General features: G+C 54.8%; 10 non-coding genes across 10 annotated transcripts; all 10 read left to right on the top strand.

Annotated features, from left to right (window-relative positions):
* The first annotated feature begins 1,462 nt into the window (after positions 1–1,462).
* Positions 1,463–1,555, top strand: LOC132361693 (small nucleolar RNA SNORD116). Its single transcript, XR_009501964.1, has one exon. It is a non-coding gene; the product is annotated as a small nucleolar RNA SNORD116 (small nucleolar RNA).
* A 2,690-nt stretch (positions 1,556–4,245) lies between these two features.
* On the top strand, positions 4,246–4,338 carry LOC132361124 (small nucleolar RNA SNORD116). The gene has a single exon (XR_009501436.1). It is a non-coding gene; the product is annotated as a small nucleolar RNA SNORD116 (small nucleolar RNA).
* Positions 4,339–7,006: 2,668 nt separating this feature from the next.
* LOC132361692 (small nucleolar RNA SNORD116) lies at positions 7,007–7,099 on the top strand. The gene has a single exon (XR_009501963.1). It is a non-coding gene; the product is annotated as a small nucleolar RNA SNORD116 (small nucleolar RNA).
* A 2,690-nt stretch (positions 7,100–9,789) lies between these two features.
* LOC132361123 (small nucleolar RNA SNORD116) lies at positions 9,790–9,882 on the top strand. Its single transcript, XR_009501435.1, has one exon. It is a non-coding gene; the product is annotated as a small nucleolar RNA SNORD116 (small nucleolar RNA).
* Positions 9,883–12,550: 2,668 nt separating this feature from the next.
* On the top strand, positions 12,551–12,643 carry LOC132361691 (small nucleolar RNA SNORD116). The gene has a single exon (XR_009501962.1). It is a non-coding gene; the product is annotated as a small nucleolar RNA SNORD116 (small nucleolar RNA).
* Positions 12,644–15,333: 2,690 nt separating this feature from the next.
* On the top strand, positions 15,334–15,426 carry LOC132361122 (small nucleolar RNA SNORD116). Its single transcript, XR_009501434.1, has one exon. It is a non-coding gene; the product is annotated as a small nucleolar RNA SNORD116 (small nucleolar RNA).
* A 2,668-nt stretch (positions 15,427–18,094) lies between these two features.
* Positions 18,095–18,187, top strand: LOC132361689 (small nucleolar RNA SNORD116). The gene has a single exon (XR_009501961.1). It is a non-coding gene; the product is annotated as a small nucleolar RNA SNORD116 (small nucleolar RNA).
* Positions 18,188–20,877: 2,690 nt separating this feature from the next.
* LOC132361121 (small nucleolar RNA SNORD116) lies at positions 20,878–20,970 on the top strand. The gene has a single exon (XR_009501433.1). It is a non-coding gene; the product is annotated as a small nucleolar RNA SNORD116 (small nucleolar RNA).
* Positions 20,971–23,638: 2,668 nt separating this feature from the next.
* LOC132361688 (small nucleolar RNA SNORD116) lies at positions 23,639–23,731 on the top strand. Its single transcript, XR_009501960.1, has one exon. It is a non-coding gene; the product is annotated as a small nucleolar RNA SNORD116 (small nucleolar RNA).
* Positions 23,732–26,421: 2,690 nt separating this feature from the next.
* On the top strand, positions 26,422–26,514 carry LOC132361120 (small nucleolar RNA SNORD116). The gene has a single exon (XR_009501432.1). It is a non-coding gene; the product is annotated as a small nucleolar RNA SNORD116 (small nucleolar RNA).
* The last annotated feature ends 1,066 nt before the right edge of the window (positions 26,515–27,580 follow it).

Here is a 27,580-nt window from a genome sequence, read left to right as displayed (position 1 = left end):
CTCGGTAGTGTTGCCATGGCAGTGGAGGAATTGCCAGGATGCGTGGGGTGGGGTGGGCATCATCAAAGCAGACAGGCTTGCGGTGTGTCTTCCCTGCTGTTCAGTGTCTCCGTGTTCACATGATGTCTGTGGCTTCAAGTAGAGTCGAGTCGCCCTGCAGGCAGGAGGAGGGCACTTAGGACGAGGCTGTGTAGCGTTTGAGCGTTTCCTCAGTGGTCAGGGCCGCAAAGCCTACCAGTTGGAAGCTTGCCTATACGTGGCCAGGAAGGTGGCCTAATTTCCACTGTGGGGTTCCAACCTGTGTCATGGTTGCTGAAGCCCAACACTTCCCATTGAGGGCATTCCCACGGGGTCATGGAAAGTGATTTGGTCTAGTTGGCGAGATGAGGCACTTGGGCCGAAGTCTGTTAACCCCTTGAGAAGTGCCAGGCTGCATCTTGCCTGTCGGCAACTGCAGGTCGGTGTCAGCCTGCCCATGGGAGGTTACCTTGCTTCCGGGAGCACTGGGAGTGACCCCAAGGGCACATCAGATGTGGTGGTAGGTGGCAGGATCTCCAGGTCCACATAGGTGTGACACCCACGGCCGGGAGGGAGGTCTCGTCCAGTCTTTGTGCTTTGGTCAGAAGGCGTGGCTGTGGGAGAGCGGGAGTCTGTGGCCTATTTTGACAGCCTGGGGTTCAAAGTTCGCATGCGGCCTCATGAAGCTGACAGGGGTCTTTCTCCTTTCAGTTGGGGGTCCAACCAGGGTGCTGTGTATAAACTATGACGTGTACTGTTAGAGGCGTCTGCAGAGGGCCGCAGGGACACCCAGAGACCAAGACGCGTGTTTAGCGGCACACACAGGTATCCACAAACGCATCCTCGTGCACAGTCACAGTCACACACGCCCACACGTGTGAATACACACATACAGCGTCTCACACACCGAGCAATGTACGTGCGTAACTTCCTTCAGTCATGCTGTGAGACACACAATCAGTTTTCGGTAAGGGATAGTGGTACTTGGGAAGCAGGTTCCAGGCTCACACCCAAGTAACGTGTTCACAAAAATCATGTTCTCTGAGGACCCTTGTGCAATTCAGAAACCTGCCTGATTTCTGTCCGCTTCTCAGGTGGAGTTGCAGAGTAAGGCCTGCTGTCGGCAAAGAGAAGAAGACCTTCGGGTTGTCTGATGACTGGATGTGCTAAGGAGAACTGGACAAAGTGGGGCGGGTGCACGTTGCCGAGCAAGGCTGTGGATATCTCAGGACGGTAAGCATTCACCCATACTAAGATGTGCCATTGGATATTAGGATTTCCACAGATGGGCCCAATGGTTGCAAGAGTGGATTGATTGTTGGTCTTGCTGAGTGGCCTGAGGACTGTGGATTCCCCAGGCAGTTGGAGTACTTCCAGGTCATGGCTCCTCTGCAGAGACCCACGGCCTTCCCTTTTGTGTTCTGCAGCGTCCCAGCATGTGCTTGGATCGATGATGACACCCTTGTATGCATTCCTTGGAAAATCTGAACAAAATGAGTGAGAACGCTCTACCGTCTCCTCATCGAAACTGAGGTCCAGCACGTTTCCTGTCTCGGGAGTATGGGACAGTTAGGAGTGAGGGCCAACGTCCCCTGCTGACAGGCATGCAAACCCCACTAAGGGCTCCAGCATTGGAGGGGCTCCTGTCTGAGGGTCGACCATGTCTGCCCATAAGCTGGGTCATCTATGAATCCCCGGTCCCTGCTAAAAGGCCGTTGAGGGAATGCAAGAGGGCAGGCTTTCCTGCTAGTCTTCAGGGTTGGAGTGTGCTCTGGTATAGACCCAGTAAGCTTGCAGCTTGGAGAGGTGATTTTTGGACAGGATCACACTTTGTGCATGCCGCTTCCGAGGTTGATTATGGAAGCCAACATGAGCAAGCTTCCCTGGTTGGAGCCTGGAGCCTCAGGCCAGGCCTGTGGCCCTCTCTGTTGTTGTGTTTCGTGCAGTGAGGTTCTTGACTGCCCCGTGTGGCTGGAGCAGTGGGCGGGCGTGGGCTGGAGTTGGGCGATGGCGGAAGGGGGCTGATGGTTTAGGCCTCAGTGCTGCCCCTGTCAGCTCCTCTGCTGAAGTTGCCGGCACACTGTTGGCGCTAAGTGGATCTTCGTGGAGTGGGGTGTGGATCGAGTGAAGCATTTCAGCCTGGGTGGTGGCTGCTGGCCTGGAGAGAAAGGTAAGGTATCATGAGGAAAGGTCCTGTGTGATGTCGTGGTATAGGTTGTCATCATTGGGTTGCAGGCGCTGGCCTCGGCTTCCCACGAATGTGTCTTGTTCGTGATGGGCTGGCATAAGCTGCCTATGGAGCGGATGGCTTTGGCAGTTCAAGTGGGTGAGTTGAGGTAGGTAAGCTGTGTAGAGTTGCGATCCCGTTGCCCGAGGAATGACACCCAAAGGGTGTCTTGCGGGAAGTAGAGAAGATCGACATGGTGAGGCGTCTGTGCCGGCCTCCTTGCAGGTAGTTGAGTTATGCGAACATCCCCTTTGGCCGCTTTGTTCCCTTGTTTGGCAATGTGTAAAGCGAAAGTGTTTCTCCCGTGGGGGAATGACGCGACCGGCCGGTGTAGCACGCAGGCCTTTCGAACAGCCAGAGGTTTATCTGGAGCCGTCCATTGGTGGGCCAGAAATGGGGGACCCATAGCCATGCCTGCTGTGCCGCCGTGGCCAGCCACTGTTCCCTTTCAGGCTTCCAAGTTCCCTCGCATGGCAGAGGTCTTCCATTGAAAGTCTGTCTGTGGTCCTCGGGGACCATGCCTTTGATCACTGTGAGTTACTCGATAGTGTCACTGTGGCAGTGGAGAATTTCCAGGATGCATGGTGTGGGATCAGCATCAACCAAGGAGACAGGCTTGCGGTCTGTCTTCCCTGGTGTTCAGTGTTCCCGTGTTCTGAAGATGTTTGTGGTTTCCAGTAGGGTCGTGTCGCCCTGTGGGCTGGAGGAGGGCATGTAGGACGAGGATTTCAAGGGTTTGAGCGTTTCCTTAGGGGTCAGGGCTGCGAACATACAAGATGGGAGCTGCCTGAGACGTGGCTGGGAATGTGGACTACTTTCCGCCATGGGGATCCGACATGGGTCATTGTGGCTGAAGCCCACCACTTCCTGTGGTGGGCATTCCCACGGGTCAATGGAAAGTGATTAGGCCTAGTTGGCGAGAAGTGGCACGTGGGCCCACGTTCGTTAGCCCCTTGAGTGTTTTCAGACTGCATCTTGGCAGCAGACAGCTGCCGGTCGGTGTCGGCCCGACCATGGGAGTTCCCTTGCTTCCGGAAGTGCTGCGAGTGACCCCAAATGCCCATCAGATATACTGGTAGCTGACAGAGTCTCGAGGTGCATGTCGATGTCACAGCCAAGGCCCGGAGGCAGGTCTCGTCGAGGCTTTGTGTTTTGGTCAGAAGGCGTGGCTGTAGGAGAGCGGGAGTCCGTGGACTATTTCAACAGCCCCTGGGGGTCAAAGTGTGCCTGCGGCCTCTTAAAGCTGACAGGGTTTTTTCTCCTTTTAGTTAGGGGTCTAACCAGGGTGCTGTGTATAAACTATTTCTTTTATTGTTGGACTCCTCTTCACAGGGCCATAGGGACACACAGAGACCAAGACGCATATGCAGCGGCACACAGAGAAACCCACAAGCACGTCCGCATGCGTAGTCACAGTCACACATGCGCACACGCGTGAACACACACATACAGCCTCTCAGACACCGGCCAACATATGTGCCTAACTTCCTGCAGTCGTACTATCAAAGATGCAGTCAATTCTCGGTAAGGGTTAGAGGTCCTTGGGAAGCAGTTTCAGAGCTCAAGGCCAGGTAAATGTTTTTATGGATCATGTCCTGTGAGGACACCGGTCCACTTATGAAGCCTCGGTGATTTCTGTCCACTTCTCAGGTGCAGTTGCTGGGAAAGGCTGGCCGTCGGCACAAACAAGAAGACCTTCGTGTGCTCTGATGACTGGAGGTGCTAAGAAGAACTGGAAAAAGTGAGGCGGGCCCATGTCCCCGAGCGTGGTCGTGGATAACTCAGGATGGTAGGTATTCAAGCACCCCAAGATGTGCCGTTAGATATTAGGTTTTCCTCAGATGGGCCCAATGGCTGCAAGAGTGGATTGATTGTTCCCCTTGCTGAGTGGCCTGAGGGCTGTGGATTCTCCAGGCTTTTGGGGTAGCCCAGGCTCATGGCTCCTGTACAGTGTCCCGCGCAGACCCCGGTTGTGTTCTGCAGTGTCCCAGCATGTGCTTGGATTGATGATGACACCCTTGCATGCATTCCTTGGAAAATCTGAGCCAAATGAGTGAGAACACTCTACCGTCTCGTCATCGAAACTGAGGTTCAGCACGTTTCCTCTCTCAGGGGGAGAGGACAGTTAGGAATGAGGGCCAGCGTCTTCCGCTGACATGCATGCAAACACCACCAAGGACTCCAGTATTGGAGGGGCTCCTGTCTGAGGGTTGACCGTGTCTGCACATAAGCTGTGTTATCTGTGAATCCCGGGTCCCTGCTGAATGGCTGTTGAGGGAATGCGAGGGGGCAGGCTCTCCTGCTGGTCTTAAGAGTCAGAGTGTGTGCTGGTCTAGGCCCAGTTAGCTTGCAGTTGGGAGGTGAGTTTTGGCCAGGATCACGCTTCGTGCATGCCATTTTGGGGGTTGATTCTGGAAGCCAAAATGAGCAAGCGTCCCTGGTTGGTGCCTGGAACCTCAGGCCAGGCCTGTGGCCCTCCCTGTTCTTGCGTTTTTCACGGTGAGCTTCTTGAGTGCCTAGTGAGGCTGGAGCAATGGGCGGGGGTGAGCTCGGTTGGGCATCGGCGGAAAGGGGCTGATGGATTAGGCCTCGCTGCTGCCCTTGTTTGCTTCTCTACTTTAACTCCCGGCACAGTGTTGATGCCAAGTGGGTCATCGTGGAGTGGGGAGAGGAATGAGTGCTGAATTTAAACCTGCGTGGATCACTGATGGCCCGTACAGGAAGGGAAGGGAAGATGAGGACATGTCCTTTGTGATGTCGTGGAATAGGCTATCATAATTGGGTTGCAGGTGCTGGCCTCGGCTTCCCAAGGATGTGTCATGTTCGTGATGGGCTGGCATCAGCTGCCTATGGACGGGATGGCTTTGGCAGTTCAAGTGGATGAGGTGAGGTAGGTAACCTGTGTAGAGTTGGAATCCCATTGCCATGGGAAAGACACCCAAAGGGTGTCTTGCGAGACGTAAAGAGGATTGACATGGTGACGCGTCTCTGCTGGCCTACTTGGAGGATGTTTAGTTATGCGAACATCCCCTTTGGCCTAATCGTTCTGTTGTTTGGGAATGTGCAAAGCGAAAGTGCTTCTCCCGGGGGGGCATGACTCGGCTTGCGAACAGCCAGAGGTTTACCTGGAGCAGTCCGTTGGGGGGACAGAGGTGGGGGCACTGTTGCGACGCCAGGCGCACTGTCGTGGACAGCCACTGTGCCCTTTCAAGTTTCCAGGTCCCCTCGTGTGGCAAAGGTTTTCCGTTGAACGTCTGTCTGTGGTCCTCGGGGACAGTGCCTTTGATCACTGTGAGTGCCTCGGTAGTGTCGCCGTGGCAGTGGAGGAATTGCCAGGATGCGTGGGGTGGGGTGGGCATCATCAAAGCAGACAGGCTTGCGGTGTGTCTTCCCTGCTGTTCAGTGTCTCCGTGTTCACATGATGTCTGTGGCTTCAAGTAGAGTCGAGTCGCCCTGCAGGCAGGAGGAGGGCACTTAGGACGAGGCTGTGTAGCGTTTGAGCGTTTCCTCAGTGGTCAGGGCCGCAAAGCCTACCAGTTGGAAGCTTGCCTATACGTGGCCAGGAAGGTGGCCTAATTTCCACTGTGGGGTTCCAACCTGTGTCATGGTTGCTGAAGCCCAACACTTCCCATTGAGGGCATTCCCACGGGGTCATGGAAAGTGATTTGGTCTAGTTGGCGAGATGAGGCACTTGGGCCGAAGTCTGTTAACCCCTTGAGAAGTGCCAGGCTGCATCTTGCCTGTCGGCAACTGCAGGTCGGTGTCAGCCTGCCCATGGGAGGTTACCTTGCTTCCGGGAGCACTGGGAGTGACCCCAAGGGCACATCAGATGTGGTGGTAGGTGTCAGGATCTCCAGGTCCACATAGGTGTGACACCCACGGCCGGGAGGGAGGTCTCGTCCAGTCTTTGTGCTTTGGTCAGAAGGCGTGGCTGTGGGAGAGCGGGAGTCTGTGGCCTATTTTGACAGCCTGGGGTTCAAAGTTCGCATGCGGCCTCATGAAGCTGACAGGGGTCTTTCTCCTTTCAGTTGGGGGTCCAACCAGGGTGCTGTGTATAAACTATGACGTGTACTGTTAGAGGCGTCTGCAGAGGGCCGCAGGGACACCCAGAGACCAAGACGCGTGTTTAGCGGCACACACAGGTATCCACAAACGCATCCTCGTGCACAGTCACAGTCACACACGCCCACACGTGTGAATACACACATACAGCGTCTCACACACCGAGCAATGTACGTGTGTAACTTCCTTCAGTCATGCTGTGAGACACACAATCAGTTTTCGGTAAGGGATAGTCGTACTTGGGAAGCAGGTTCCAGGCTCACACCCAAGTAACGTGTTCACAAAAATCATGTTCTCTGAGGACCCTTGTGCAATTCAGAAACCTGCCTGATTTCTGTCCGCTTCTCAGGTGGAGTTTCAGAGTAAGGCCTGCTGTCGGCAAAGAGAAGAAGACCTTCGGGTTGTCTGATGACTGGATGTGCTAAGGAGAACTGGACAAAGTGGGGCGGGTGCACGTTGCCGAGCAAGGCTGTGGATATCTCAGGACGGTAGGCATTCACCCATACTAAGATGTGCCATTGGATATTAGGATTTCCACAGATGGGCCCAATGGTTGCAAGAGTGGATTGATTGTTGGTCTTGCTGAGTGGCCTGAGGACTGTGGATTCCCCAGGCAGTTGGAGTACTTCCAGGTCATGGCTCCTCTGCAGAGACCCACGGCCTTCCCTTTTGTGTTCTGCAGTGTCCCAGCATGTGCTTGGATCGATGATGACACCCTTGTATGCATTCCTTGGAAAATCTGAACAAAATGAGTGAGAACGCTCTACCGTCTCCTCATCGAAACTGAGGTCCAACACGTTTCCTGTCTCGGGAGTATGGGACAGTTAGGAGTGAGGGCCAACGTCCCCTGCTGACAGGCATGCAAACCCCACTAAGGGCTCCAGCATTGGAGGGGCTCCTGTCTGAGGGTCGACCATGTCTGCCCATAAGCTGGGTCATCTATGAATCCCCGGTCCCTGCTAAAAGGCCGTTGAGGGAATGCAAGAGGGCAGGCTTTCCTGCTAGTCTTCAGGGTTGGAGTGTGCTCTGGTATAGACCCAGTAAGCTTGCAGCTTGGAGAGGTGATTTTTGGACAGGATCACACTTTGTGCATGCCGCTTCCGAGGTTGATTATGGAAGCCAACATGAGCAAGCTTCCCTGGTTGGAGCCTGGAGCCTCAGGCCAGGCCTGTGGCCCTCTCTGTTGTTGTGTTTCGTGCAGTGAGGTTCTTGACTGCCCCGTGTGGCTGGAGCAGTGGGCGGGCGTGGGCTGGAGTTGGGCGATGGTGGAAGGGGGCTGATGGTTTAGGCCTCAGTGCTGCCCCTGTCAGCTCCTCTGCTGAAGTTGCCGGCACACTGTTGGCGCTAAGTGGATCTTCGTGGAGTGGGGTGTGGATCGAGTGAAGCATTTCAGCCTGGGTGGTGGCTGCTGGCCTGGAGAGAAAGGTAAGGTATCATGAGGAAAGGTCCTGTGTGATGTCGTGGTATAGGTTGTCATCATTGGGTTGCAGGCGCTGGCCTCGGCTTCCCACGAATGTGTCTTGTTCGTGATGGGCTGGCATAAGCTGCCTATGGAGCGGATGGCTTTGGCAGTTCAAGTGGGTGAGTTGAGGTAGGTAAGCTGTGTAGAGTTGCGATCCCGTTGCCCGAGGAATGACACCCAAAGGGTGTCTTGCAGGAAGTAGAGAAGATCGACATGGTGAGGCGTCTGTGCCGGCCTCCTTGCAGGTAGTTGAGTTATGCGAACATCCCCTTTGGCCGCTTTGTTCCCTTGTTTGGCAATGTGTAAAGCGAAAGTGTTTCTCCCGTGGGGGAATGACGCGACCGGCCGGTGTAGCACGCAGGCCTTTCGAACAGCCAGAGGTTTATCTGGAGCCGTCCATTGGTGGGCCAGAAATGGGGGACCCATAGCCATGCCTGCTGTGCCGCCGTGGCCAGCCACTGTTCCCTTTCAGGCTTCCAAGTTCCCTCGCATGGCAGAGGTCTTCCATTGAAAGTCTGTCTGTGGTCCTCGGGGACCATGCCTTTGATCACTGTGAGTTACTCGATAGTGTCACTGTGGCAGTGGAGAATTTCCAGGATGCATGGTGTGGGATCAGCATCAACCAAGGAGACAGGCTTGCGGTCTGTCTTCCCTGGTGTTCAGTGTTCCCGTGTTCTGAAGATGTTTGTGGTTTCCAGTAGGGTCGTGTCGCCCTGTGGGCTGGAGGAGGGCATGTAGGACGAGGATTTCAAGGGTTTGAGCGTTTCCTTAGGGGTCAGGGCTGCGAACATACAAGATGGGAGCTGCCTGAGACGTGGCTGGGAATGTGGACTACTTTCCGCCATGGGGATCCGACATGGGTCATTGTGGCTGAAGCCCACCACTTCCTGTGGTGGGCATTCCCACGGGTCAATGGAAAGTGATTAGGCCTAGTTGGCGAGAAGTGGCACGTGGGCCCACGTTCGTTAGCCCCTTGAGTGTTTTCAGACTGCATCTTGGCAGCAGACAGCTGCCGGTCAGTGTCGGCCCGACCATGGGAGTTCCCTTGCTTCCGGAAGTGCTGCGAGTGACCCCAAATGCCCATCAGATATACTGGTAGCTGACAGAGTCTCGAGGTGCATGTCGATGTCACAGCCAAGGCCCGGAGGCAGGTCTCGTCGAGGCTTTGTGTTTTGGTCAGAAGGCGTGGCTGTAGGAGAGCGGGAGTCCGTGGACTATTTCAACAGCCCCTGGGGGTCAAAGTGTGCCTGCGGCCTCTTAAAGCTGACAGGGTTTTTTCTCCTTTTAGTTAGGGGTCTAACCAGGGTGCTGTGTATAAACTATTTCTTTTATTGTTGGACTCCTCTTCACAGGGCCATAGGGACACACAGAGACCAAGACGCATATGCAGCGGCACACAGAGAAACCCACAAGCACGTCCGCATGCGTAGTCACAGTCACACGTGCGCACACGCGTGAACACACACATACAGCCTCTCAGACACCGGCCAACATATGTGCCTAACTTCCTGCAGTCGTACTATCAAAGATGCAGTCAATTCTCGGTAAGGGTTAGAGGTCCTTGGGAAGCAGTTTCAGAGCTCAAGGCCAGGTAAATGTTTTTATGGATCATGTCCTGTGAGGACACTGGTCCACTTATGAAGCCTCAGTGATTTCTGTCCACTTCTCAGGTGCAGTTGCTGGGAAAGGCTGGCCGTCGGCACAAACAAGAAGACCTTCGTGTGCTCTGATGACTGGAGGTGCTAAGAAGAACTGGAAAAAGTGAGGCGGGCCCATGTCCCCGAGCGTGGTCGTGGATAACTCAGGATGGTAGGTATTCAAGCACCCCAAGATGTGCCGTTAGATATTAGGTTTTCCTCAGACGGGCCCAATGGCTGCAAGAGTGGATTGATTGTTCCCCTTGCTGAGTGGCCTGAGGGCTGTGGATTCTCCAGGCTTTTGGGGTAGCCCAGGCTCATGGCTCCTGTACAGTGTCCCGCGCAGACCCCGGTTGTGTTCTGCAGCGTCCCAGCATGTGCTTGGATTGATGATGACACCCTTGCATGCATTCCTTGGAAAATCTGAGCCAAATGAGTGAGAACACTCTACCGTCTCGTCATCGAAACTGAGGTTCAGCACGTTTCCTCTCTCAGGGGGAGAGGACAGTTAGGAATGAGGGCCAGCGTCTTCCGCTGACATGCATGCAAACACCACCAAGGACTCCAGTATTGGAGGGGCTCCTGTCTGAGGGTTGACCGTGTCTGCACATAAGCTGTGTTATCTGTGAATCCCGGGTCCCTGCTGAATGGCTGTTGAGGGAATGCGAGGGGGCAGGCTCTCCTGCTGGTCTTAAGAGTCAGAGTGTGTGCTGGTCTAGGCCCAGTTAGCTTGCAGTTGGGAGGTGAGTTTTGGCCAGGATCACGCTTCGTGCATGCCATTTTGGGGGTTGATTCTGGAAGCCAAAATGAGCAAGCGTCCCTGGTTGGTGCCTGGAACCTCAGGCCAGGCCTGTGGCCCTCCCTGTTCTTGCGTTTTTCACGGTGAGCTTCTTGAGTGCCTAGTGAGGCTGGAGCAATGGGCGGGGGTGAGCTCGGATGGCCATCGGCGGAAAGGGGCTGATGGATTAGGCCTCGCTGCTGCCCTTGTTTGCTTCTCTACTTTAACTCCCGGCACAGTGTTGATGCCAAGTGGGTCATCGTGGAGTGGGGAGAGGAATGAGTGCTGAATTTAAACCTGCGTGGATCACTGATGGCCCGTACAGGAAGGGAAGGGAAGATGAGGACATGTCCTTTGTGATGTCGTGGAATAGGCTATCATAATTGGGTTGCAGGTGCTGGCCTCGGCTTCCCAAGGATGTGTCATGTTCGTGATGGGCTGGCATCAGCTGCCTATGGACGGGATGGCTTTGGCAGTTCAAGTGGATGAGGTGAGGTAGGTAACCTGTGTAGAGTTGGAAACCCATTGCCATGGGAAAGACACCCAAAGGGTGTCTTGCGAGACGTAAAGAGGATTGACATGGTGACGCGTCTCTGCTGGCCTCCTTGGAGGATGTTTAGTTATGCGAACATCCCCTTTGGCCTAATCGTTCCGTTGTTTGGGAATGTGCAAAGCGAAAGTGCTTCTCCCGGGGGGGCATGACTCGGCTTGCGAACAGCCAGAGGTTTACCTGGAGCAGTCCGTTGGGGGGACAGAGGTGGGGGCACTGTTGCGACGCCAGGCGCACTGTTGTGGACAGCCACTGTGCCCTTTCAAGTTTCCAGGTCCCCTCGTGTGGCAAAGGTTTTCCGTTGAAAGTCTGTCTGTGGTCCTCGGGGACAGTGCCTTTGATCACTGTGAGTGCCTCGGTAGTGTCGCCATGGCAGTGGAGGAATTGCCAGGATGCGTGGGGTGGGGTGGGCATCATCAAAGCAGACAGGCTTGCGGTGTGTCTTCCCTGCTGTTCAGTGTCTCCGTGTTCACATGATGTCTGTGGCTTCAAGTAGAGTCGAGTCGCCCTGCAGGCAGGAGGAGGGCACTTAGGACGAGGCTGTGTAGCGTTTGAGCGTTTCCTCAGTGGTCAGGGCCGCAAAGCCTACCAGTTGGAAGCTTGCCTATACGTGGCCAGGAAGGTGGCCTAATTTCCACTGTGGGGTTCCAACCTGTGTCATGGTTGCTGAAGCCCAACACTTCCCATTGAGGGCATTCCCACGGGGTCATGGAAAGTGATTTGGTCTAGTTGGCGAGATGAGGCACTTGGGCCGAAGTCTGTTAACCCCTTGAGAAGTGCCAGGCTGCATCTTGCCTGTCGGCAACTGCAGGTCGGTGTCAGCCTGCCCATGGGAGGTTACCTTGCTTCCGGGAGCACTGGGAGTGACCCCAAGGGCACATCAGATGTGGTGGTAGGTGGCAGGATCTCCAGGTCCACATAGGTGTGACACCCACGGCCGGGAGGGAGGTCTCGTCCAGTCTTTGTGCTTTGGTCAGAAGGCGTGGCTGTGGGAGAGCGGGAGTCTGTGGCCTATTTTGACAGCCTGGGGTTCAAAGTTCGCATGCGGCCTCATGAAGCTGACAGGGGTCTTTCTCCTTTCAGTTGGGGGTCCAACCAGGGTGCTGTGTATAAACTATGACGTGTACTGTTAGAGGCGTCTGCAGAGGGCCGCAGGGACACCCAGAGACCAAGACGCGTGTTTAGCGGCACACACAGGTATCCACAAACGCATCCTCGTGCACAGTCACAGTCACACACGCCCACACGTGTGAATACACACATACAGCGTCTCACACACCGAGCAATGTACGTGTGTAACTTCCTTCAGTCATGCTGTGAGACACACAATCAGTTTTCGGTAAGGGATAGTCGTACTTGGGAAGCAGGTTCCAGGCTCACACCCAAGTAACGTGTTCACAAAAATCATGTTCTCTGAGGACCCTTGTGCAATTCAGAAACCTGCCTGATTTCTGTCCGCTTCTCAGGTGGAGTTTCAGAGTAAGGCCTGCTGTCGGCAAAGAGAAGAAGACCTTCGGGTTGTCTGATGACTGGATGTGCTAAGGAGAACTGGACAAAGTGGGGCGGGTGCACGTTGCCGAGCAAGGCTGTGGATATCTCAGGACGGTAGGCATTCACCCATACTAAGATGTGCCATTGGATATTAGGATTTCCACAGATGGGCCCAATGGTTGCAAGAGTGGATTGATTGTTGGTCTTGCTGAGTGGCCTGAGGACTGTGGATTCCCCAGGCAGTTGGAGTACTTCCAGGTCATGGCTCCTCTGCAGAGACCCACGGCCTTCCCTTTTGTGTTCTGCAGCGTCCCAGCATGTGCTTGGATCGATGATGACACCCTTGTATGCATTCCTTGGAAAATCTGAACAAAATGAGTGAGAACGCTCTACCGTCTCCTCATCGAAACTGAGGTCCAACACGTTTCCTGTCTCGGGAGTATGGGACAGTTAGGAGTGAGGGCCAACGTCCCCTGCTGACAGGCATGCAAACCCCACTAAGGGCTCCAGCATTGGAGGGGCTCCTGTCTGAGGGTCGACCATGTCTGCCCATAAGCTGGGTCATCTATGAATCCCCGGTCCCTGCTAAAAGGCCGTTGAGGGAATGCAAGAGGGCAGGCTTTCCTGCTAGTCTTCAGGGTTGGAGTGTGCTCTGGTATAGACCCAGTAAGCTTGCAGCTTGGAGAGGTGATTTTTGGACAGGATCACACTTTGTGCATGCCGCTTCCGAGGTTGATTATGGAAGCCAACATGAGCAAGCTTCCCTGGTTGGAGCCTGGAGCCTCAGGCCAGGCCTGTGGCCCTCTCTGTTGTTGTGTTTCGTGCAGTGAGGTTCTTGACTGCCCCGTGTGGCTGGAGCAGTGGGCGGGCGTGGGCTGGAGTTGGGCGATGGTGGAAGGGGGCTGATGGTTTAGGCCTCAGTGCTGCCCCTGTCAGCTCCTCTGCTGAAGTTGCCGGCACACTGTTGGCGCTAAGTGGATCTTCGTGGAGTGGGGTGTGGATCGAGTGAAGCATTTCAGCCTGGGTGGTGGCTGCTGGCCTGGAGAGAAAGGTAAGGTATCATGAGGAAAGGTCCTGTGTGATGTCGTGGTATAGGTTGTCATCATTGGGTTGCAGGCGCTGGCCTCGGCTTCCCACGAATGTGTCTTGTTCGTGATGGGCTGGCATAAGCTGCCTATGGAGCGGATGGCTTTGGCAGTTCAAGTGGGTGAGTTGAGGTAGGTAAGCTGTGTAGAGTTGCGATCCCGTTGCCCGAGGAATGACACCCAAAGGGTGTCTTGCAGGAAGTAGAGAAGAGCGACATGGTGAGGCGTCTGTGCCAGCCTCCTTGCAGGTAGTTGAGTTATGCGAACATCCCCTTTGGCCGCTTTGTTCCCTTGTTTGGCAATGTGTAAAGCGAAAGTGTTTCTCCCGTGGGGGAATGACGCGACCGGCCGGTGTAGCACGCAGGCCTTTCGAACAGCCAGAGGTTTATCTGGAGCCGTCCATTGGTGGGCCAGAAATGGGGGACCCATAGCCATGCCTGCTGTGCCGCCGTGGCCAGCCACTGTTCCCTTTCAGGCTTCCAAGTTCCCTCGCATGGCAGAGGTCTTCCATTGAAAGTCTGTCTGTGGTCCTCGGGGACCATGCCTTTGATCACTGTGAGTTACTCGATAGTGTCACTGTGGCAGTGGAGAATTTCCAGGATGCATGGTGTGGGATCAGCATCAACCAAGGAGACAGGCTTGCGGTCTGTCTTCCCTGGTGTTCAGTGTTCCCGTGTTCTGAAGATGTTTGTGGTTTCCAGTAGGGTCGTGTCGCCCTGTGGGCTGGAGGAGGGCATGTAGGACGAGGATTTCAAGGGTTTGAGCGTTTCCTTAGGGGTCAGGGCTGCGAACATACAAGATGGGAGCTGCCTGAGACGTGGCTGGGAATGTGGACTACTTTCCGCCATGGGGATCCGACATGGGTCATTGTGGCTGAAGCCCACCACTTCCTGTGGTGGGCATTCCCACGGGTCAATGGCAAGTGATTAGGCCTAGTTGGCGAGAAGTGGCACGTGGGCCCACGTTCGTTAGCCCCTTGAGTGTTTTCAGACTGCATCTTGGCAGCAGACAGCTGCCGGTCGGTGTCGGCCCGACCATGGGAGTTCCCTTGCTTCCGGAAGTGCTGCGAGTGACCCCAAATGCCCATCAGATATACTGGTAGCTGACAGAGTCTCGAGGTGCATGTCGATGTCACAGCCAAGGCCCGGAGGCAGGTCTCGTCGAGGCTTTGTGTTTTGGTCAGAAGGCGTGGCTGTAGGAGAGCGGGAGTCCGTGGACTATTTCAACAGCCCCTGGGGGTCAAAGTGTGCCTGCGGCCTCTTAAAGCTGACAGGGTTTTTTCTCCTTTTAGTTAGGGGTCTAACCAGGGTGCTGTGTATAAACTATTTCTTTTATTGTTGGACTCCTCTTCACAGGGCCATAGGGACACACAGAGACCAAGACGCATATGCAGCGGCACACAGAGAAACCCACAAGCACGTCCGCATGCGTAGTCACAGTCACACATGCGCACACGCGTGAACACACACATACAGCCTCTCAGACACCGGCCAACATATGTGCCTAACTTCCTGCAGTCGTACTATCAAAGATGCAGTCAATTCTCGGTAAGGGTTAGAGGTCCTTGGGAAGCAGTTTCAGAGCTCAAGGCCAGGTAAATGTTTTTATGGATCATGTCCTGTGAGGACACTGGTCCACTTATGAAGCCTCAGTGATTTCTGTCCACTTCTCAGGTGCAGTTGCTGGGAAAGGCTGGCCGTCGGCACAAACAAGAAGACCTTCGTGTGCTCTGATGACTGGAGGTGCTAAGAAGAACTGGAAAAAGTGAGGCGGGCCCATGTCCCCGAGCGTGGTCGTGGATAACTCAGGATGGTAGGTATTCAAGCACCCCAAGATGTGCCGTTAGATATTAGGTTTTCCTCAGACGGGCCCAATGGCTGCAAGAGTGGATTGATTGTTCCCCTTGCTGAGTGGCCTGAGGGCTGTGGATTCTCCAGGCTTTTGGGGTAGCCCAGGCTCATGGCTCCTGTACAGTGTCCCGCGCAGACCCCGGTTGTGTTCTGCAGCGTCCCAGCATGTGCTTGGATTGATGATGACACCCTTGCATGCATTCCTTGGAAAATCTGAGCCAAATGAGTGAGAACACTCTACCGTCTCGTCATCGAAACTGAGGTTCAGCACGTTTCCTCTCTCAGGGGGAGAGGACAGTTAGGAATGAGGGCCAGCGTCTTCCGCTGACATGCATGCAAACACCACCAAGGACTCCAGTATTGGAGGGGCTCCTGTCTGAGGGTTGACCGTGTCTGCACATAAGCTGTGTTATCTGTGAATCCCGGGTCCCTGCTGAATGGCTGTTGAGGGAATGCGAGGGGGCAGGCTCTCCTGCTGGTCTTAAGAGTCAGAGTGTGTGCTGGTCTAGGCCCAGTTAGCTTGCAGTTGGGAGGTGAGTTTTGGCCAGGATCACGCTTCGTGCATGCCATTTTGGGGGTTGATTCTGGAAGCCAAAATGAGCAAGCGTCCCTGGTTGGTGCCTGGAACCTCAGGCCAGGCCTGTGGCCCTCCCTGTTCTTGCGTTTTTCACGGTGAGCTTCTTGAGTGCCTAGTGAGGCTGGAGCAATGGGCGGGGGTGAGCTCGGATGGCCATCGGCGGAAAGGGGCTGATGGATTAGGCCTCGCTGCTGCCCTTGTTTGCTTCTCTACTTTAACTCCCGGCACAGTGTTGATGCCAAGTGGGTCATCGTGGAGTGGGGAGAGGAATGAGTGCTGAATTTAAACCTGCGTGGATCACTGATGGCCCGTACAGGAAGGGAAGGGAAGATGAGGACATGTCCTTTGTGATGTCGTGGAATAGGCTATCATAACTGGGTTGCAGGTGCTGGCCTCAGCTTCCCAAGGATGTGTCATGTTCGTGATGGGCTGGCATCAGCTGCCTATGGACGGGATGGCTTTGGCAGTTCAAGTGGATGAGGTGAGGTAGGTAACCTGTGTAGAGTTGGAAACCCATTGCCATGGGAAAGACACCCAAAGGGTGTCTTGCGAGACGTAAAGAGGATTGACATGGTGACGCGTCTCTGCTGGCCTCCTTGGAGGATGTTTAGTTATGCGAACATCCCCTTTGGCCTAATCGTTCCGTTGTTTGGGAATGTGCAAAGCGAAAGTGCTTCTCCCGGGGGGGCATGACTCGGCTTGCGAACAGCCAGAGGTTTACCTGGAGCAGTCCGTTGGGGGGACAGAGGTGGGGGCACTGTTGCGACGCCAGGCGCACTGTTGTGGACAGCCACTGTGCCCTTTCAAGTTTCCAGGTCCCCTCGTGTGGCAAAGGTTTTCCGTTGAAAGTCTGTCTGTGGTCCTCGGGGACAGTGCCTTTGATCACTGTGAGTGCCTCGGTAGTGTCGCCATGGCAGTGGAGGAATTGCCAGGATGCGTGGGGTGGGGTGGGCATCATCAAAGCAGACAGGCTTGCGGTGTGTCTTCCCTGCTGTTCAGTGTCTCCGTGTTCACATGATGTCTGTGGCTTCAAGTAGAGTCGAGTCGCCCTGCAGGCAGGAGGAGGGCACTTAGGACGAGGCTGTGTAGCGTTTGAGCGTTTCCTCAGTGGTCAGGGCCGCAAAGCCTACCAGTTGGAAGCTTGCCTATACGTGGCCAGGAAGGTGGCCTAATTTCCACTGTGGGGTTCCAACCTGTGTCATGGTTGCTGAAGCCCAACACTTCCCATTGAGGGCATTCCCACGGGGTCATGGAAAGTGATTTGGTCTAGTTGGCGAGATGAGGCACTTGGGCCGAAGTCTGTTAACCCCTTGAGAAGTGCCAGGCTGCATCTTGCCTGTCGGCAACTGCAGGTCGGTGTCAGCCTGCCCATGGGAGGTTACCTTGCTTCCGGGAGCACTGGGAGTGACCCCAAGGGCACATCAGATGTGGTGGTAGGTGGCAGGATCTCCAGGTCCACATAGGTGTGACACCCACGGCCGGGAGGGAGGTCTCGTCCAGTCTTTGTGCTTTGGTCAGAAGGCGTGGCTGTGGGAGAGCGGGAGTCTGTGGCCTATTTTGACAGCCTGGGGTTCAAAGTTCGCATGCGGCCTCATGAAGCTGACAGGGGTCTTTCTCCTTTCAGTTGGGGGTCCAACCAGGGTGCTGTGTATAAACTATGACGTGTACTGTTAGAGGCGTCTGCAGAGGGCCGCAGGGACACCCAGAGACCAAGACGCGTGTTTAGCGGCACACACAGGTATCCACAAACGCATCCTCGTGCACAGTCACAGTCACACACGCCCACACGTGTGAATACACACATACAGCGTCTCACACACCGAGCAATGTACGTGTGTAACTTCCTTCAGTCATGCTGTGAGACACACAATCAGTTTTCGGTAAGGGATAGTCGTACTTGGGAAGCAGGTTCCAGGCTCACACCCAAGTAACGTGTTTACAAAAATCATGTTCTCTGAGGACCCTTGTGCAATTCAGAAACCTGCCTGATTTCTGTCCGCTTCTCAGGTGGAGTTTCAGAGTAAGGCCTGCTGTCGGCAAAGAGAAGAAGACCTTCGGGTTGTCTGATGACTGGATGTGCTAAGGAGAACTGGACAAAGTGGGGCGGGTGCACGTTGCCGAGCAAGGCTGTGGATATCTCAGGACGGTAGGCATTCACCCATACTAAGATGTGCCATTGGATATTAGGATTTCCACAGATGGGCCCAATGGTTGCAAGAGTGGATTGATTGTTGGTCTTGCTGAGTGGCCTGAGGACTGTGGATTCCCCAGGCAGTTGGAGTACTTCCAGGTCATGGCTCCTCTGCAGAGACCCACGGCCTTCCCTTTTGTGTTCTGCAGCGTCCCAGCATGTGCTTGGATCGATGATGACACCCTTGTATGCATTCCTTGGAAAATCTGAACAAAATGAGTGAGAACGCTCTACCGTCTCCTCATCGAAACTGAGGTCCAACACGTTTCCTGTCTCGGGAGTATGGGACAGTTAGGAGTGAGGGCCAACGTCCCCTGCTGACAGGCATGCAAACCCCACTAAGGGCTCCAGCATTGGAGGGGCTCCTGTCTGAGGGTCGACCATGTCTGCCCATAAGCTGGGTCATCTATGAATCCCCGGTCCCTGCTAAAAGGCCGTTGAGGGAATGCAAGAGGGCAGGCTTTCCTGCTAGTCTTCAGGGTTGGAGTGTGCTCTGGTATAGACCCAGTAAGCTTGCAGCTTGGAGAGGTGATTTTTGGACAGGATCACACTTTGTGCATGCCGCTTCCGAGGTTGATTATGGAAGCCAACATGAGCAAGCTTCCCTGGTTGGAGCCTGGAGCCTCAGGCCAGGCCTGTGGCCCTCTCTGTTGTTGTGTTTCGTGCAGTGAGGTTCTTGACTGCCCCGTGTGGCTGGAGCAGTGGGCGGGCGTGGGCTGGAGTTGGGCGATGGTGGAAGGGGGCTGATGGTTTAGGCCTCAGTGCTGCCCCTGTCAGCTCCTCTGCTGAAGTTGCCGGCACACTGTTGGCGCTAAGTGGATCTTCGTGGAGTGGGGTGTGGATCGAGTGAAGCATTTCAGCCTGGGTGGTGGCTGCTGGCCTGGAGAGAAAGGTAAGGTATCATGAGGAAAGGTCCTGTGTGATGTCGTGGTATAGGTTGTCATCATTGGGTTGCAGGCGCTGGCCTCGGCTTCCCACGAATGTGTCTTGTTCGTGATGGGCTGGCATAAGCTGCCTATGGAGCGGATGGCTTTGGCAGTTCAAGTGGGTGAGTTGAGGTAGGTAAGCTGTGTAGAGTTGCGATCCCGTTGCCCGAGGAATGACACCCAAAGGGTGTCTTGCAGGAAGTAGAGAAGATCGACATGGTGAGGCGTCTGTGCCGGCCTCCTTGCAGGTAGTTGAGTTATGCGAACATCCCCTTTGGCCGCTTTGTTCCCTTGTTTGGCAATGTGTAAAGCGAAAGTGTTTCTCCCGTGGGGGAATGATGCGACCGGCCGGTGTAGCACGCAGGCCTTTCGAACAGCCAGAGGTTTATCTGGAGCCGTCCATTGGTGGGCCAGAAATGGGGGACCCATAGCCATGCCTGCTGTGCCGCCGTGGCCAGCCACTGTTCCCTTTCAGGCTTCCAAGTTCCCTCGCATGGCAGAGGTCTTCCATTGAAAGTCTGTCTGTGGTCCTCGGGGACCATGCCTTTGATCACTGTGAGTTACTCGATAGTGTCACTGTGGCAGTGGAGAATTTCCAGGATGCATGGTGTGGGATCAGCATCAACCAAGGAGACAGGCTTGCGGTCTGTCTTCCCTGGTGTTCAGTGTTCCCGTGTTCTGAAGATGTTTGTGGTTTCCAGTAGGGTCGTGTCGCCCTGTGGGCTGGAGGAGGGCATGTAGGACGAGGATTTCAAGGGTTTGAGCGTTTCCTTAGGGGTCAGGGCTGCGAACATACAAGATGGGAGCTGCCTGAGACGTGGCTGGGAATGTGGACTACTTTCCGCCATGGGGATCCGACATGGGTCATTGTGGCTGAAGCCCACCACTTCCTGTGGTGGGCATTCCCACGGGTCAATGGAAAGTGATTAGGCCTAGTTGGCGAGAAGTGGCACGTGGGCCCACGTTCGTTAGCCCCTTGAGTGTTTTCAGACTGCATCTTGGCAGCAGACAGCTGCCGGTCGGTGTCGGCCCGACCATGGGAGTTCCCTTGCTTCCGGAAGTGCTGCGAGTGACCCCAAATGCCCATCAGATATACTGGTAGCTGACAGAGTCTCGAGGTGCATGTCGATGTCACAGCCAAGGCCCGGAGGCAGGTCTCGTCGAGGCTTTGTGTTTTGGTCAGAAGGCGTGGCTGTAGGAGAGCGGGAGTCCGTGGACTATTTCAACAGCCCCTGGGGGTCAAAGTGTGCCTGCGGCCTCTTAAAGCTGACAGGGTTTTTTCTCCTTTTAGTTAGGGGTCTAACCAGGGTGCTGTGTATAAACTATTTCTTTTATTGTTGGACTCCTCTTCACAGGGCCATAGGGACACACAGAGACCAAGACGCATATGCAGCGGCACACAGAGAAACCCACAAGCACGTCCGCATGCGTAGTCACAGTCACACATGCGCACACACGTGAACACACACATACAGCCTCTCAGACACCGGCCAACATATGTGCCTAACTTCCTGCAGTCGTACTATCAAAGATGCAGTCAATTCTCGGTAAGGGTTAGAGGTCCTTGGGAAGCAGTTTCAGAGCTCAAGGCCAGGTAAATGTTTTTATGGATCATGTCCTGTGAGGACACTGGTCCACTTATGAAGCCTCAGTGATTTCTGTCCACTTCTCAGGTGCAGTTGCTGGGAAAGGCTGGCCGTCGGCACAAACAAGAAGACCTTCGTGTGCTCTGATGACTGGAGGTGCTAAGAAGAACTGGAAAAAGTGAGGCGGGCCCATGTCCCCGAGCGTGGTCGTGGATAACTCAGGATGGTAGGTATTCAAGCACCCCAAGATGTGCCGTTAGATATTAGGTTTTCCTCAGACGGGCCCAATGGCTGCAAGAGTGGATTGATTGTTCCCCTTGCTGAGTGGCCTGAGGGCTGTGGATTCTCCAGGCTTTTGGGGTAGCCCAGGCTCATGGCTCCTGTACAGTGTCCCGCGCAGACCCTGGTTGTGTTCTGCAGCGTCCCAGCATGTGCTTGGATTGATGATGACACCCTTGCATGCATTCCTTGGAAAATCTGAGCCAAATGAGTGAGAACACTCTACCGTCTCGTCATCGAAACTGAGGTTCAGCACGTTTCCTCTCTCAGGGGGAGAGGACAGTTAGGAATGAGGGCCAGCGTCTTCCGCTGACATGCATGCAAACACCACCAAGGACTCCAGTATTGGAGGGGCTCCTGTCTGAGGGTTGACCGTGTCTGCACATAAGCTGTGTTATCTGTGAATCCCGGGTCCCTGCTGAATGGCTGTTGAGGGAATGCGAGGGGGCAGGCTCTCCTGCTGGTCTTAAGAGTCAGAGTGTGTGCTGGTCTAGGCCCAGTTAGCTTGCAGTTGGGAGGTGAGTTTTGGCCAGGATCATGCTTCGTGCATGCCATTTTGGGGGTTGATTCTGGAAGCCAAAATGAGCAAGCGTCCCTGGTTGGTGCCTGGAACCTCAGGCCAGGCCTGTGGCCCTCCCTGTTCTTGCGTTTTTCACGGTGAGCTTCTTGAGTGCCTAGTGAGGCTGGAGCAATGGGCGGGGGTGAGCTCGGATGGCCATCGGCGGAAAGGGGCTGATGGATTAGGCCTCGCTGCTGCCCTTGTTTGCTTCTCTACTTTAACTCCCGGCACAGTGTTGATGCCAAGTGGGTCATCGTGGAGTGGGGAGAGGAATGAGTGCTGAATTTAAACCTGCGTGGATCACTGATGGCCCGTACAGGAAGGGAAGGGAAGATGAGGACATGTCCTTTGTGATGTCGTGGAATAGGCTATCATAATTGGGTTGCAGGTGCTGGCCTCGGCTTCCCAAGGATGTGTCATGTTCGTGATGGGCTGGCATCAGCTGCCTATGGACGGGATGGCTTTGGCAGTTCAAGTGGATGAGGTGAGGTAGGTAACCTGTGTAGAGTTGGAAACCCATTGCCATGGGAAAGACACCCAAAGGGTGTCTTGTGAGACGTAAAGAGGATTGACATGGTGACGCGTCTCTGTTGGCCTCCTTGGAGGATGTTTAGTTATGCGAACATCCCCTTTGGCCTAATCGTTCCGTTGTTTGGGAATGTGCAAAGCGAAAGTGCTTCTCCCGGGGGGGCATGACTCGGCTTGCGAACAGCCAGAGGTTTACCTGGAGCAGTCCGTTGGGGGGACAGAGGTGGGGGCACTGTTGCGACGCCAGGCGCACTGTTGTGGACAGCCACTGTGCCCTTTCAAGTTTCCAGGTCCCCTCGTGTGGCAAAGGTTTTCCGTTGAAAGTCTGTCTGTGGTCCTCGGGGACAGTGCCTTTGATCACTGTGAGTGCCTCGGTAGTGTCGCCATGGCAGTGGAGGAATTGCCAGGATGCATGGGGTGGGGTGGGCATCATCAAAGCAGACAGGCTTGCGGTGTGTCTTCCCTGCTGTTCAGTGTCTCCGTGTTCACATGATGTCTGTGGCTTCAAGTAGAGTCGAGTCGCCCTGCAGGCAGGAGGAGGGCACTTAGGACGAGGCTGTGTAGCGTTTGAGCGTTTCCTCAGTGGTCAGGGCCGCAAAGCCTACCAGTTGGAAGCTTGCCTATACGTGGCCAGGAAGGTGGCCTAATTTCCGCTGTGGGGTTCCAACCTGTGTCATGGTTGCTGAAGCCCAACACTTCCCATTGAGGGCATTCCCACGGGGTCATGGAAAGTGATTTGGTCTAGTTGGCGAGATGAGGCACTTGGGCCGAAGTCTGTTAACCCCTTGAGAAGTGCCAGGCTGCATCTTGCCTGTCGGCAACTGCAGGTCGGTGTCAGCCTGCCCATGGGAGGTTACCTTGCTTCCGGGAGCACTGGGAGTGACCCCAAGGGCACATCAGATGTGGTGGTAGGTGGCAGGATCTCCAGGTCCACATAGGTGTGACACCCACGGCCGGGAGGGAGGTCTCGTCCAGTCTTTGTGCTTTGGTCAGAAGGCGTGGCTGTGGGAGAGCGGGAGTCTGTGGCCTATTTTGACAGCCTGGGGTTCAAAGTTCGCATGCGGCCTCATGAAGCTGACAGGGGTCTTTCTCCTTTCAGTTGGGGGTCCAACCAGGGTGCTGTGTATAAACTATGACGTGTACTGTTAGAGGCGTCTGCAGAGGGCCGCAGGGACACCCAGAGACCAAGACGCGTGTTTAGCGGCACACACAGGTATCCACAAACGCATCCTCGTGCACAGTCACAGTCACACACGCCCACACGTGTGAATACACACATACAGCGTCTCACACACCGAGCAATGTACGTGCGTAACTTCCTTCAGTCATGCTGTGAGACACACAATCAGTTTTCGGTAAGGGATAGTCGTACTTGGGAAGCAGGTTCCAGGCTCACACCCAAGTAACGTGTTCACAAAAATCATGTTCTCTGAGGACCCTTGTGCAATTCAGAAACCTGCCTGATTTCTGTCCGCTTCTCAGGTGGAGTTTCAGAGTAAGGCCTGCTGTCGGCAAAGAGAAGAAGACCTTCGGGTTGTCTGATGACTGGATGTGCTAAGGAGAACTGGACAAAGTGGGGCGGGTGCACGTTGCCGAGCAAGGCTGTGGATATCTCAGGACGGTAGGCATTCACCCATACTAAGATGTGCCATTGGATATTAGGATTTCCACAGATGGGCCCAATGGTTGCAAGAGTGGATTGATTGTTGGTCTTGCTGAGTGGCCTGAGGACTGTGGATTCCCCAGGCAGTTGGAGTACTTCCAGGTCATGGCTCCTCTGCAGAGACCCACGGCCTTCCCTTTTGTGTTCTGCAGCGTCCCAGCATGTGCTTGGATCGATGATGACACCCTTGTATGCATTCCTTGGAAAATCTGAACAAAATGAGTGAGAACGCTCTACCGTCTCCTCATCGAAACTGAGGTCCAGCACGTTTCCTGTCTCGGGAGTATGGGACAGTTAGGAGTGAGGGCCAACGTCCCCTGCTGACAGGCATGCCAACCCCACTAAGGGCTCCAGCATTGGAGGGGCTCCTGTCTGAGGGTCGACCATGTCTGCCCATAAGCTGGGTCATCTATGAATCCCCGGTCCCTGCTAAAAGGCCGTTGAGGGAATGCAAGAGGGCAGGCTTTCCTGCTAGTCTTCAGGGTTGGAGTGTGCTCTGGTATAGACCCAGTAAGCTTGCAGCTTGGAGAGGTGATTTTTGGACAGGATCACACTTTGTGCATGCCGCTTCCGAGGTTGATTATGGAAGCCAACATGAGCAAGCTTCCCTGGTTGGAGCCTGGAGCCTCAGGCCAGGCCTGTGGCCCTCTCTGTTGTTGTGTTTCGTGCAGTGAGGTTCTTGACTGCCCCGTGTGGCTGGAGCAGTGGGCGGGCGTGGGCTGGAGTTGGGCGATGGCGGAAGGGGGCTGATGGTTTAGGCCTCAGTGCTGCCCCTGTCAGCTCCTCTGCTGAAGTTGCCGGCACACTGTTGGCGCTAAGTGGATCTTCGTGGAGTGGGGTGTGGATCGAGTGAAGCATTTCAGCCTGGGTGGTGGCTGCTGGCCTGGAGAGAAAGGTAAGGTATCATGAGGAAAGGTCCTGTGTGATGTCGTGGTATAGGTTGTCATCATTGGGTTGCAGGCGCTGGCCTCGGCTTCCCACGAATGTGTCTTGTTCGTGATGGGCTGGCATAAGCTGCCTATGGAGCGGATGGCTTTGGCAGTTCAAGTGGGTGAGTTGAGGTAGGTAAGCTGTGTAGAGTTTCGATCCCGTTGCCCGAGGAATGACACCCAAAGGGTGTCTTGCGGGAAGTAGAGAAGATCGACATGGTGAGGCGTCTGTGCCGGCCTCCTTGCAGGTAGTTGAGTTATGCGAACATCCCCTTTGGCCGCTTTGTTCCCTTGTTTGGCAATGTGTAAAGCGAAAGTGTTTCTCCCGTGGGGGAATGACGCGACCGGCCGGTGTAGCACGCAGGCCTTTCGAACAGCCAGAGGTTTATCTGGAGCCGTCCATTGGTGGGCCAGAAATGGGGGACCCATAGCCATGCCTGCTGTGCCGCCGTGGCCAGCCACTGTTCCCTTTCAGGCTTCCAAGTTCCCTCGCATGGCAGAGGTCTTCCATTGAAAGTCTGTCTGTGGTCCTCGGGGACCATGCCTTTGATCACTGTGAGTTACTCGATAGTGTCACTGTGGCAGTGGAGAATTTCCAGGATGCATGGTGTGGGATCAGCATCAACCAAGGAGACAGGCTTGCGGTCTGTCTTCCCTGGTGTTCAGTGTTCCCGTGTTCTGAAGATGTTTGTGGTTTCCAGTAGGGTCGTGTCGCCCTGTGGGCTGGAGGAGGGCATGTAGGACGAGGATTTCAAGGGTTTGAGCGTTTCCTTAGGGGTCAGGGCTGCGAACATACAAGATGGGAGCTGCCTGAGACGTGGCTGGGAATGTGGACTACTTTCCGCCATGGGGATCCGACATGGGTCATTGTGGCTGAAGCCCACCACTTCCTGTGGTGGGCATTCCCACGGGTCAATGGCAAGTGATTAGGCCTAGTTGGCGAGAAGTGGCACGTGGGCCCACGTTCGTTAGCCCCTTGAGTGTTTTCAGACTGCATCTTGGCAGCAGACAGCTGCCGGTCGGTGTCGGCCCGACCATGGGAGTTCCCTTGCTTCCGGAAGTGCTGCGAGTGACCCCAAATGCCCATCAGATATACTGGTAGCTGACAGAGTCTCGAGGTGCATGTCGATGTCACAGCCAAGGCCCGGAGGCAGGTCTCGTCGAGGCTTTGTGTTTTGGTCAGAAGGCGTGGCTGTAGGAGAGCGGGAGTCCGTGGACTATTTCAACAGCCCCTGGGGGTCAAAGTGTGCCTGCGGCCTCTTAAAGCTGACAGGGTTTTTTCTCCTTTTAGTTAGGGGTCTAACCAGGGTGCTGTGTATAAACTATTTCTTTTATTGTTGGACTCCTCTTCACAGGGCCATAGGGACACACAGAGACCAAGACGCATATGCAGCGGCACACAGAGAAACCCACAAGCACGTCCGCATGCGTAGTCACAGTCACACATGCGCACACGCGTGAACACACACATACAGCCTCTCAGACACCGGCCAACATATGTGCCTAACTTCCTGCAGTCGTACTATCAAAGATGCAGTCAATTCTCGGTAAGGGTTAGAGGTCCTTGGGAAGCAGTTTCAGAGCTCAAGGCCAGGTAAATGTTTTTATGGATCATGTCCTGTGAGGACACTGGTCCACTTATGAAGCCTCAGTGATTTCTGTCCACTTCTCAGGTGCAGTTGCTGGGAAAGGCTGGCCGTCGGCACAAACAAGAAGACCTTCGTGTGCTCTGATGACTGGAGGTGCTAAGAAGAACTGGAAAAAGTGAGGCGGGCCCATGTCCCCGAGCGTGGTCGTGGATAACTCAGGATGGTAGGTATTCAAGCACCCCAAGATGTGCCGTTAGATATTAGGTTTTCCTCAGACGGGCCCAATGGCTGCAAGAGTGGATTGATTGTTCCCCTTGCTGAGTGGCCTGAGGGCTGTGGATTCTCCAGGCTTTTGGGGTAGCCCAGGCTCATGGCTCCTGTACAGTGTCCCGCGCAGACCCCGGTTGTGTTCTGCAGCGTCCCAGCATGTGCTTGGATTGATGATGACACCCTTGCATGCATTCCTTGGAAAATCTGAGCCAAATGAGTGAGAACACTCTACCGTCTCGTCATCGAAACTGAGGTTCAGCACGTTTCCTCTCTCAGGGGGAGAGGACAGTTAGGAATGAGGGCCAGCGTCTTCCGCTGACATGCATGCAAACACCACCAAGGACTCCAGTATTGGAGGGGCTCCTGTCTGAGGGTTGACCGTGTCTGCACATAAGCTGTGTTATCTGTGAATCCCGGGTCCCTGCTGAATGGCTGTTGAGGGAATGCGAGGGGGCAGGCTCTCCTGCTGGTCTTAAGAGTCAGAGTGTGTGCTGGTCTAGGCCCAGTTAGCTTGCAGTTGGGAGGTGAGTTTTGGCCAGGATCACGCTTCGTGCATGCCATTTTGGGGGTTGATTCTGGAAGCCAAAATGAGCAAGCGTCCCTGGTTGGTGCCTGGAACCTCAGGCCAGGCCTGTGGCCCTCCCTGTTCTTGCGTTTTTCACGGTGAGCTTCTTGAGTGCCTAGTGAGGCTGGAGCAATGGGCGGGGGTGAGCTCGGATGGCCATCGGCGGAAAGGGGCTGATGGATTAGGCCTCGCTGCTGCCCTTGTTTGCTTCTCTACTTTAACTCCCGGCACAGTGTTGATGCCAAGTGGGTCATCGTGGAGTGGGGAGAGGAATGAGTGCTGAATTTAAACCTGCGTGGATCACTGATGGCCCGTACAGGAAGGGAAGGGAAGATGAGGACATGTCCTTTGTGATGTCGTGGAATAGGCTATCATAACTGGGTTGCAGGTGCTGGCCTCAGCTTCCCAAGGATGTGTCATGTTCGTGATGGGCTGGCATCAGCTGCCTATGGACGGGATGGCTTTGGCAGTTCAAGTGGATGAGGTGAGGTAGGTAACCTGTGTAGAGTTGGAAACCCATTGCCATGGGAAAGACACCCAAAGGGTGTCTTGCGAGACGTAAAGAGGATTGACATGGTGACGCGTCTCTGCTGGCCTCCTTGGAGGATGTTTAGTTATGCGAACATCCCCTTTGGCCTAATCGTTCCGTTGTTTGGGAATGTGCAAAGCGAAAGTGCTTCTCCCGGGGGGGCATGACTCGGCTTGCGAACAGCCAGAGGTTTACCTGGAGCAGTCCGTTGGGGGGACAGAGGTGGGGG

This window comes from Balaenoptera ricei, chromosome 2 (genome assembly GCF_028023285.1).
Source record: "Balaenoptera ricei isolate mBalRic1 chromosome 2, mBalRic1.hap2, whole genome shotgun sequence".
In the NCBI taxonomy this organism is placed as follows: Eukaryota; Metazoa; Chordata; class Mammalia; order Artiodactyla; family Balaenopteridae; genus Balaenoptera; species Balaenoptera ricei.
Note: the sequence above shows the minus strand (reverse complement) of the source record. Positions and strands in the feature narration are given on the sequence as shown.